General features: G+C 38.9%; 1 long non-coding RNA gene across 1 annotated transcript; it reads right to left on the reverse strand.

Moving 5' to 3' along the window:
• Positions 1 to 9,124: 9,124 nt before the first annotated feature.
• Positions 9,125 to 10,035, reverse strand: LOC116656452. Its single transcript, XR_004311402.1, has 2 exons — positions 9,563 to 10,035; positions 9,125 to 9,489 (listed from the first exon to the last, which is right to left on the reverse strand). It is a non-coding gene; the product is annotated as an uncharacterized LOC116656452 (long non-coding RNA).
• Between the last annotated feature and the right edge of the window lie 216 nt (positions 10,036 to 10,251).

The following is a 10,251-nucleotide window of genomic DNA, read 5'->3' on the forward strand; positions in this document are numbered from 1 at the left end:
TTTGGTTGAGTGGGTTAGGTCGGTTTGGTGTTGTTTCAAATATCCTTGGTGGGATTGCGGGTTTTTTTACTTGGCTTGGTACAGATTTGGTTGAAAATTTGGTTTGGTCATTCGGGGTAGGGCTTGTGGCGGATACCCTCTAGTGGGTACTAAGTTATCTCTTCTGGGGTAAATGTTTTTTGGTGTTTGGCCATTCCTAGTGTTCTGATTCTCTATTAGATTGCAAAGATGTAATGCATGTCCTAAGTCGTGGGGTTCTTTAATAGCCAGAAGTTGGGAAAGATTGCCGTTCAGGCCTCTTACAAATGTATCCAGTGCTTTCTCTCTATACAGTGCTGTTAGTGCCTGTATAGTTTCCTGAGATGCTTCGAGATTCCCAATTTGGTTCAAAATCATAGAAAGTTGTTGGTATACGGCTTGATAGAATTCAACTATCGAGTTGCTGCCTTGGTTAAGTGCAAACAACTGATATTCTAGTGTCTTTAGGTCTCTCCTATCAGCAAAGTGTGCAGTCAGACACTTCGATATTGCCTCTCAGTCCAAGGGTGTGTGATAGGACTCGAGGACAGCATCTGCTTGACCGACGATTTTGTTCCTAATTGCTAATATTATTCCGTAATATTTTGGGGACCCCATTTTACTGTCATAAATTTTTATTCGGTCGGAATTTTTTTTTTATTCGGCTCGGAATATTCGGTCTTGTGTCCGGAAAAATTTTTAAGTGTCCGTACTATGTCCGGTAATTTATCTAACTCGCCAATATTGTGGGCTAGTTCCCTTTTAATTATTTGGTCTGAAAAGTTTGAAAAGTCCTTGTTTGAATAAATGATTTCCTTTACCAACCCAGCTAGGTTCTCTTGAAGTATGTCCCTAATTTTCTATTCAATGTCTTTTTCCGTCAGTAGTTTCGAACTCGTCCTTACAGAGGACGAAGGTCCTGCAAGATTTCCCATCCTATCTACCAAGTCCTGTTCAGTCATTTTAATGAGGTTTTTAATGGATGGTCGTTAATGGTCTTATGAGTGTTAGTTGATCGGATGTCAAAGGAATTATATTTAATTTTTTTCTAAACATTCTAGTTTAAATCTTCGTACGGTTTCAGTTGGAGCATATGTTATTAATTTGTAATAATTTATTATTTTTTTATATCCTTTTTAATATTATACTTTTTCTTATGGCTTCTTACGAATTTTTCTGGTTTCAAATATTTCTTAACTAGCTCAAGTTAAAATCATTTCGGCGTGCTATCGTGACGATTCCATTTCGTCCTGATTCCTTTTTGTCCCACGCAGCAACGATTCCTCCTGTGTGTGGGTTTACTACGGAGCCTCCCCTATACCTGGATCACGTTCCCTCTGAACGGGTACTGAAGGGATCACGGCGATAAAAATTGGAGCCTGGTTTTTCCGCTAGGTAAAATTCCTTTAGGAGTGCATTGTAGCGTTTCTTTTTTAACGGCACTTTTGCACTTCCGAATCGCGGTGTTTGGCGTTTTCTTAATTAATTGAAGATATAGCCGAATGTCGGGGTTTTTTTACCGATCTGAACGAGATTCGAAACGCGGTTTCGCGGTTTTTCACCAGGTCCCTGCTCGGGCGCCAGTTAAAAAGATTTTTTTAATATTCTTAAAAAAAAGAAATAAATCTTTTCACGTTTTGTTTATTCGAGTATCGGATTGGAACTGATAATTATGATTCTTATAATTAATAATTACACCTATGCGTTGCTCCATCGCTGCCGCGATCTCGGTCGCAGTTGCTGCAGCTGCTGGCGTCCCTCGATGTCATTGGTAGCTGATGTTGTTGCTGTAGCTTTAGTCCATATCTTCATTGCTAATTGGTCAATGCAAGTGCATTGTGTTGTTGGTGGATGCACTTGCCATTAAGTTCGGTGAGCTTTGCCAAATATTTGGGTGTTTTCTTTCTTTTGGCTTTCCCACGATCGCAAGCTTAATCAATGCTTACTCAGCGCACGAGTCTTTCGATCCGTGTGACCCTTACTGGTGCCACGGCATCATATTGCATCCGGTGCACGGTGCCCTCAATGCGGTTATGTAAGCTCTTTTGCAGTTGTTATTAAGAACTCATGTGCTTGGACTTAGCGTTTTATTAATATTATCTAGTATTTGGCATTTTAGGTGTTAACTTATATATAAAATACAAAATAATTGTTATATAATAGAACATTATCTCAGGAACATCCTGTGAAAGTTTCATTTCGATCGGACTAAAGCTCGCTGAGATACCGATTTTCTAGTTTCTTTCTCTTTATATACTTTCAATTGCTTTTAAAACTTTAGACGCGTTTTTCTCAAAACAACTTTTTCAAGTCGGTGCGAAACGTAACTCAAAAAGTACTTTTAAACAATACAACTCAAATCTTTTAAACAATAAATACTTGCGGATGAACGAACGCTTTTTTTTTTTTAATTTTTTTTTTACCATTTTTAAATAAAATAATAAAATTAAATATAAAACTCTGTTAACTTCAAATATAAATCATATTTTATACCCTTAAAGGCGGTATTGTAATTTTGATCAAAAGTGTGCAAAGCAGTGAAGGAGACATCGCTACACGACTGCAGACGCACCTATCGAGTGACCGGCCGCTGTGGGCAGCAACTTGCCGCAACGGTGCATCAGAACCAACACATCCGTGAGCGTGCTACGGCGTAACTCCCCTGCAGGAGTTGTGCAGGTGGAGAATATTGTGGGCAGATACGCTGCAGTATTCTATAACCTTATTTGGCGCCTAACCGAGCCGAAGACCCCGACAAGATCTCAAAGCCTCGAAGACGTGAGGAAAAATAAAATTATCATTTTAAAACTTGTACCCTAGGACGGTCTGTTCTGAACCGCACAGAAGACTGTAAAAAAACAAGAAAGGAAAGCTAACTTCGGGCGGAGCCCATGTTGATATACCCTAGCAGTTAAGATTATTCCATTTCCGATCGTTCAGATATATGGCGCCTATAGGATATAGTCGGCCGATCCTTATAAAATTTGACTGTTCGGATTATATTGCCCAAAATACTCAAAATGTCCAAATCCGTAAAAAGTCCCATCATTCTAGCTTAAAAAACACCAAAGTTATGCTAATTCCGATCGTTCAGTTATTATTTTGCCCAAAATAGTATGCCGATTCCGTAGAGGAGAAACATCTTAGACAGGCCCAGAGGCCATTACGTAGGACACCTGATTGCAACCACGAACAGATTCTCAAAATGGGGGGGAAAAACCATACTTTACAAGGGAACAAGGTCAAGTAGGCCAGAATTATTTTTTGGCGACAGCATCTTTAAAGAAATGTTTTCACTCTTTTAGCACGTGAGAATCAAGCAAGTTCTGTTTTTAATATTCATCAATATTCAAGATTGTTATTAAAACAGAAAGTTTTTAAAAATTATTAAATAACAGGTAAAACGACAAGCTAAAACGGCAGAGCTAAGTTTGGTTACCAGATTTTCAACGATAGCAGAGTTTAACGCCTAAACAAACAGTCAATGCCAATGGCACTACCAAATTAAAAAGTTTAAAAAACATATTGACATGTGTAATTTAAAAATATTAGGTACTAAGCGCCTGTGACCATATATTACAAAAGCAAACAAGCTTAAAGGACTGTTTTTTTAAGCATCTCCATATTTTCATAAGCAAAAAGAGTTCTGATGAAGTTCTGGTTCTATAGATAGAGTGCATGCGTTACAAAAGAACAACAATCTGGGATTGAGCGCATGCGAATCTGGGAGAATCAAAGAATATGGAACAGTTGATAACGGGCAATTAGTAGACCGCTGCGGCTAGTTACACTGAGAGAATTAATTAGTAATAATTACGCTATTCGATGTTTTCACAAGTCCCAACAAACAGTTGGGTTGAATAAAACCAAAGAGGAGACAATTTCTAAGATCACTTACCTTTGGGTTGAGATATCGCCAGAGATCATCCATAATTTAATCCATTCTGTAACGCGATGCCTGCAAAAAGCCATTGAAACCATAGGAAATTATTTTTTATCTTTATTTTTTTATGTTAAAACTTTTGTATTCATATTAAAAGGTACTTGTCAAAATACTTATGCCACCACCAGAAAATTACATTAGTTTATATTTTCCTTCAGTATATTTCAAGTTCCTATGACAAAATGTTGAAATCATTATTTTTAAATTTGTATTAGCTCTAAGTAAAAGACAAAAAAAATTAATCGAGTTATATGAAACCATTGAAAAGTTACATTTAACGATACGAGCACCCATCTCCACTAACCCATGGGACTTTGCCGTCCCTGTCGATAATCCCGAGATGTGCCCGGAGGACCTATGGCAAAGCGGCAGGCTTTTCGCAATCTCTTTGAAGGACTGCTTGGGATTGGGACCACCTCCCGTCCAACCGACCGAGGGACGCTGCCGCGTGACGTACGGAAAAGTAGGAGAAAGATATCACGAGGAAGAGTGTTGCACAGATAAGGCGGTTAATATAAGCGATTTAAGATTGTTAGTAGAGCAAGGTGACAAGATGTGGTAGAGACCATTGTAGTCCGAACATGAGGAGTAGAGGACGAAAGTTTCTAGTCCTTCTACTAGGAACGTTAAAATTTAAGCGTGTTAGTAAATGCTGGCTGTCTACATTTCCATAAATAAGATTATATAGAAACATGACACCCAGCATCGTTCTACGGTTTGCTAATGATGGTAAGTTGATTAGTAAAACTCTACTACGATAAGAATGGAGGTAAAGATTTGCATCCCAATTAAGTCCCTTAAGAGCAAAAGTCAGGAAGTTTTTTTGTACAGATTCTATGTGATCTTGGATCTTGTGGAGTATAGTTTTGGCTCCTGCTTCGGAGCTGGGGGTATATTCTGGAAGGACACCTTTAGCCCATTTCACCTTCTTCAGCCACTCCGCGGAAGTTTTGGCCGATTTGGCATTTTTCATCTGGCCACCCCTAGATTGGGGCGGGGTCCACCCGGACACTGCATAGTTTGCTTGGCCGGACGGATGGTCTGGCTCACCATCTGCACCGTCTTCGATTCTTCTCCAGACTCACTAGTCTTTGCCTGTTTTTTTGGGTTAACATGTGGGCTAACTTAATATTAATCTACAAACGTATGATCGAAATTTGACTCTAGCTGTATTAGCTCTGGCTGTATTATATCTTCCGCGTTTCCCAATAACCGAAGCACAGTTTATGGACTACTTCAACACACTAGGCGAACACATAGCAGCAGGGACTATGAAGCTAAGCACATGCACTGGGGATATCGTCTTGATTCTGCAAGGGGAGACAACTGTACAAGGCCTTGATTAGCAAAAGGCTATTAGTTGGCAAAAGGCTGGACTGTGTTTCCAATTCTTCACCCACATAATCACCAACAGATCCCAGAAGCGGACCGGACCACACTTAGGAAAAACAGCCAACGTAATCTGATCAGCACCAGTTTATTTTCAGAACTATCATAGGTCCACTCGCCTGTGCTTCTTAGCCTATACGAGCGGCCACAAACCAAATACACATCGCCTATAGAGCCAAAACATTCGCTATCCATCTTGAAAATGTCTTTCAGCCAAACCCAGCATCAGCTAATTTAATTCTGGCCAAGGTGGCGTGTACAGTTAACTCCGTCAGTTCTTTTTTACATTTATTTGATTGCGCTTTACAATTGACAAAAATGAATATGATTTTCACACGTTTTAAAAAAAATAATAACAATGTTATTAATAATAACAATGTTATTAATAATAAGAATGTTATTAATAATAACAATGTTAATGTAATAATAACAATGTTTAATTACACTTGGCACTCGCTTAACACGGACTCTTTTAGCACAAACTCGGTCTTACACGGTTACAAATTTGCTCCCATACCCCTTTTAACATGCTAAAAACCACGTTCTTACACGATTCCAAAGCTTTAAAAGCCACAAAACAATCGAAAATGACTGATTTTTCTGATAAAGAGCCACTAAAAAAGAAAAATGAAGCAACTTTTTAATTTAATACAAACTTTTAATTTTGAAAATATGAATGTTATGCATTTATTAAAGAAATATGCATAATAACTTTTAGGTAATTTTGAACAAATGTTTGAAACTTTAATAAAAACTGACCAAATTTGAACAAAAAAAAAATTTTTGTTGCTGTCAATTTTGAATTTTGCGAACTTAACCCCTATTTTTGTACTGCCAGCCGAACGGAATATTCGGCCATATGCATTAAACTTCGTGTAAGTTAGGGTGTCAAAAGTTCAAATTTTTAGTGAACTTTCTGGGACCGTATAGGGAAATTTAAAAATAAGTTGAGAGTGATAATGAAGTAGAAGAAATGTAGCGTGGAGGCAATCTGCCACGAACTCATACGAGCTCTTTAATCTCTACCAGGGCAGCAGTGCCAGCAGTTAATTTTGGCAAGCCTTGGAAAAACTGAATATCCTAACAACCTCAGATTTGAAAGAGTGCCGTCTGCCTTTTGGATTCAATAATGCTGGTAGCATTTTTCAAAAGTAAATCGATGATTCTTAAGAGACCAGATAAGGAAACCATGCATGTGGGCGGTGCCGTTATCTTTTCGGAAAACAAAAAAGAGTCACAAACTGGGTCCTAAAAAAATTAAGCAAAAAATTAACAGCATGACCGTCCTACAATAGGAACCCCATTTTAAAGAAATTATCCAATACAAATTAAAGGAAAATGAAAATTGTACAAATTGTGCAAAAGTACACTTCGGGCAAATGCAAATCAAAGAGAAAAACTGTAAGCACGTTAGATTTACATTACACGGGAAAGAAGTAATGTATCTTGGCGTACACATTGACAGACAACTCAACTACAAGGTCTAAAACTCAGTTCTAAAACCAACAAATAGACATAAGGCTCTCAGTTGTGGATGAGCTGCAGTAAAAGCAGCGTAGAAATCAGGCATATAACTCTGGCAAAGATACTCAGAACCAACTCCGGTGCAACTCGGTACGTTCGGAATGACAACATTCAGAGAGATCTAAATATACTTCGACAGAAATGAAATAGCGCAAACCATAGAAAGGTACTACAATAAAATGTCAACAAACCTTTTCGCATGAAATTAAGCATGTAAATTAAGTTCAGATAAACTGAAAAAATATTTTATTTTAAGATTTGAATACTCATTGTACGGCTCGTCAAGTGAAGATTTTAAAATGGAAAAATGAGCAAAATAATCAAAAACAATCAAAACAAGTTTTGCTCACATGCGCATTGTTGTTATTTGTATCGCATGCGCTTTGTTGTTATTTATAGCGCAAGCGCTTTTGAGAGCTTTTATAGAGCTTCTGCGTCCAAATTCTTAATAATTCTCTTGATTATATTGTATATATATTATAATTGAGTTTCCCCGTCCGCTGCACTTATTTTATAGTTAAAATGTATCCATTAATAAAGATTAAAATTGGACTTGAAAATTTTTAATTCGGCCGCTATTAAAAAGCTTATAGCGTTAAACGTTGGTGACCCCGACGTGATCTCGCGCCTTTTCATTGCGATCGTTTTTAGGACTGAGGAGAGGTGAGATTACCTGCATAGAGATTGAGGACAAAATAGACAATGCTGTAATTCGTTGTGAGGAGTCTACCATTATGACCCTGGAATCTTAGAGGATGAGCGTAAGATGAGCTAAATTTTAGTGAATTTGAAAGCGACCCTGGAATCTTAGAGGAAGAGTGAGAGGAGCTTAATTTTAGTAAAATTGAAGCTTTATTTTTCGGCCGGATTTCTGCGCTCTGTTCAAAACCACCATTGACAGCCATGCCCACCTAACCAAAATAGAGAAGCTCAGGTGGCTTATTTCCCATCGACAGGAATCAGCTTCGGAAACCGTGAGTAAGATCGTTTTAGTAACCGTCAATTTTCCAGCCTCATATAAATCCTCCAACTATGGTGGTCGAGCCAGGATTAGTTTCTACATTTATCTGACCGTTCCAATGGTTATATGCGGCCCCTCATGAGTTCTCGATCACCATCATACAAGGATGCTTGGTTACCCAGGTAATTCTCCAGAATCCTGCTGTATCCTGCACATAAGCCAATTAGGAGGATTCTCTCTAGAGGCTCGATTCTTGGAGCAAAGATCTTGGAGCAGACGTTTGAAAGCGTGGCCTTTGCTTTAACTACGCATCCACCAGCTAACCACCAGCACCAGGCGTGCCGATATCAATCGTATAACAACCGACAATTGAGGAACTGTTTGTTTGTCTAGAGGTTGTCCATTTCGCACGCGGATGCGCTACCCCACGTGCAATTACTTTCCTCATTTCCATTTCTAGCTTTTCCAATGCTACGTACAAGTCCAATGCTACGTACGGGTCCTATTAATGCAGTTTCCGTTGCGACCCCACCATCTCGGTCATTCACCACCGCCGTGACCGTGGTTCGCCAAGCTAAGTTAGTGCTCATGCCTACTGCCAATATACTTATTGGATTCCAGTTCGTAAGCATACCTCGCGGCTGGGGAGTCAACTTTAGCGTTAGCGGTGAGGGTAGGGAATACTCAAAAAATCCTGGCTGGTGGTTATTTTTAGCGAGCCAATGTCGTGATTGATCATTTGGGTTTAATTAACAGTTACACGGTCATTGAAGGTGATAAGCTGTGTGTCAGACGTATCAGAATACATATCAGATCAGTCGAAGGTTTATTATGATTATTTCCTTATCGACGTTGGTGAATGGCTGAAGATTGTTCGGCTGGGCGACCATCTTGGTGCTGGTGGAGTCAGGATCTATTCGCTGCGAGCTTGCAGAAGGTAACTCCTGTTGCTACGAATCAGTTCTTCATCGTGTGAATATTGCTGTTACATTCTGCCATTACATTATTAGTTAACCTTTACATCATTAATGTTGCCACGATTTTATTGATTTGATCTTTGACTCTATTAAACTCTTGTTGGAAATCATTAGCTTTGCAAGTCCCCTGAATCTGGCATCCCTGATACAACTTTCAAAGCTTATTTACTATGAATTGTAGACCTATAGCTGCCCAGGGAATAAATCTTTTTATTTTCGAGTGTATTGCCCATTACCAAAAAAAAATTATTTTTTTAATAAAGTTAAGTCATTGGCTGTGCTTAGAACTAACAAGAACTTACGCGAAGTGGATAGAAAAAAAATAAAAATGTTTATATATTTTAATTGGACAAGTGTGTTGGTAAAGATGTATAGGTGTTTTGCTTTCGCGCAGGTTTTACAATTTGTTGCGATTTTGTTGGCTAGTTTCGCATTATCTTGGAGTGACGTATGTGCCCTATGGTGCTCGGGGGTAAGGATCCGTGGCACTAAAAATGTCCGCCACTTGAATTTTGGTCATCTTGTCTCAATGCTAACGTATGAAGGGTAACGTTTGATTTTTGGGTATTGCTATCGATACAGGGCATCGATTTTTGGGCATAGCTCAAAAGACATAAACACGACAGCATCCCGTCAGACCCATCCTGTTAGACCCGTTATGGTACTATTAATGGTGACTATAACAAAACATTATTTAAAAAGCGACACCATCATGTTCGCATCGTATGTGCTGACATCCAGACTACGTACTTATATATATGAACGATTTTGGCCTCCCAGAACATGATTACGCCATCTAGGTAGACAAAGCTGAATTTGAAAATCTGCTCTTAAAGGATGTCGTCTAAAGTCCTTGGAACAACGCTGGACGAATTCTTGAGGCCAAATGAAGGTCTTTTAAACTGATATTTACCTCTTTTTAGCGAAAAAGAAATTTCTTCACGATTGCGTTCAGCAAGAATTATTTGGTGGCAGCTGGACTCGAGGCCCAGCGTTGTGAAAAATTTGGCTTTACGCAAGTTTCCTCATTGTGATATTTGGATATTGGTACCTGTCGGGGATAGTAGTCACATTTTTCAGTTTCCTTTCTCGTCGGTGCCTTGTTTAATTGCTATCCGAATTGTGTTATTATAACGGAAGCCAAATTTTTTAATTATTACGTTTTTAATAAATCCCCTCAAGCCGAATTTATTTATTTGACGTATTTGTCCGAGCCAAGAAATAACACAGATAGCTTTCTTTTCACCAATGCCTCCTTTATTCAAAGACCTTGTTTCTTTACAATTGTACACATTTGAATAATTGATCTCACCAAAGTCTGCTCCTCCGACGGCTTCCTCTCGGCTCCGCCCTCAACACGTGCCCTCCCGTCGTCCACCAGTTACCGTTCCGGGTTGATCGCCAATAGACATACTGGCAGGATATGCAGTCATGGTGCT

Source organism: Drosophila ananassae (assembly GCF_017639315.1).
Source record: "Drosophila ananassae strain 14024-0371.13 chromosome 4 unlocalized genomic scaffold, ASM1763931v2 tig00000071, whole genome shotgun sequence".
In the NCBI taxonomy this organism is placed as follows: Eukaryota; Metazoa; Arthropoda; class Insecta; order Diptera; family Drosophilidae; genus Drosophila; species Drosophila ananassae.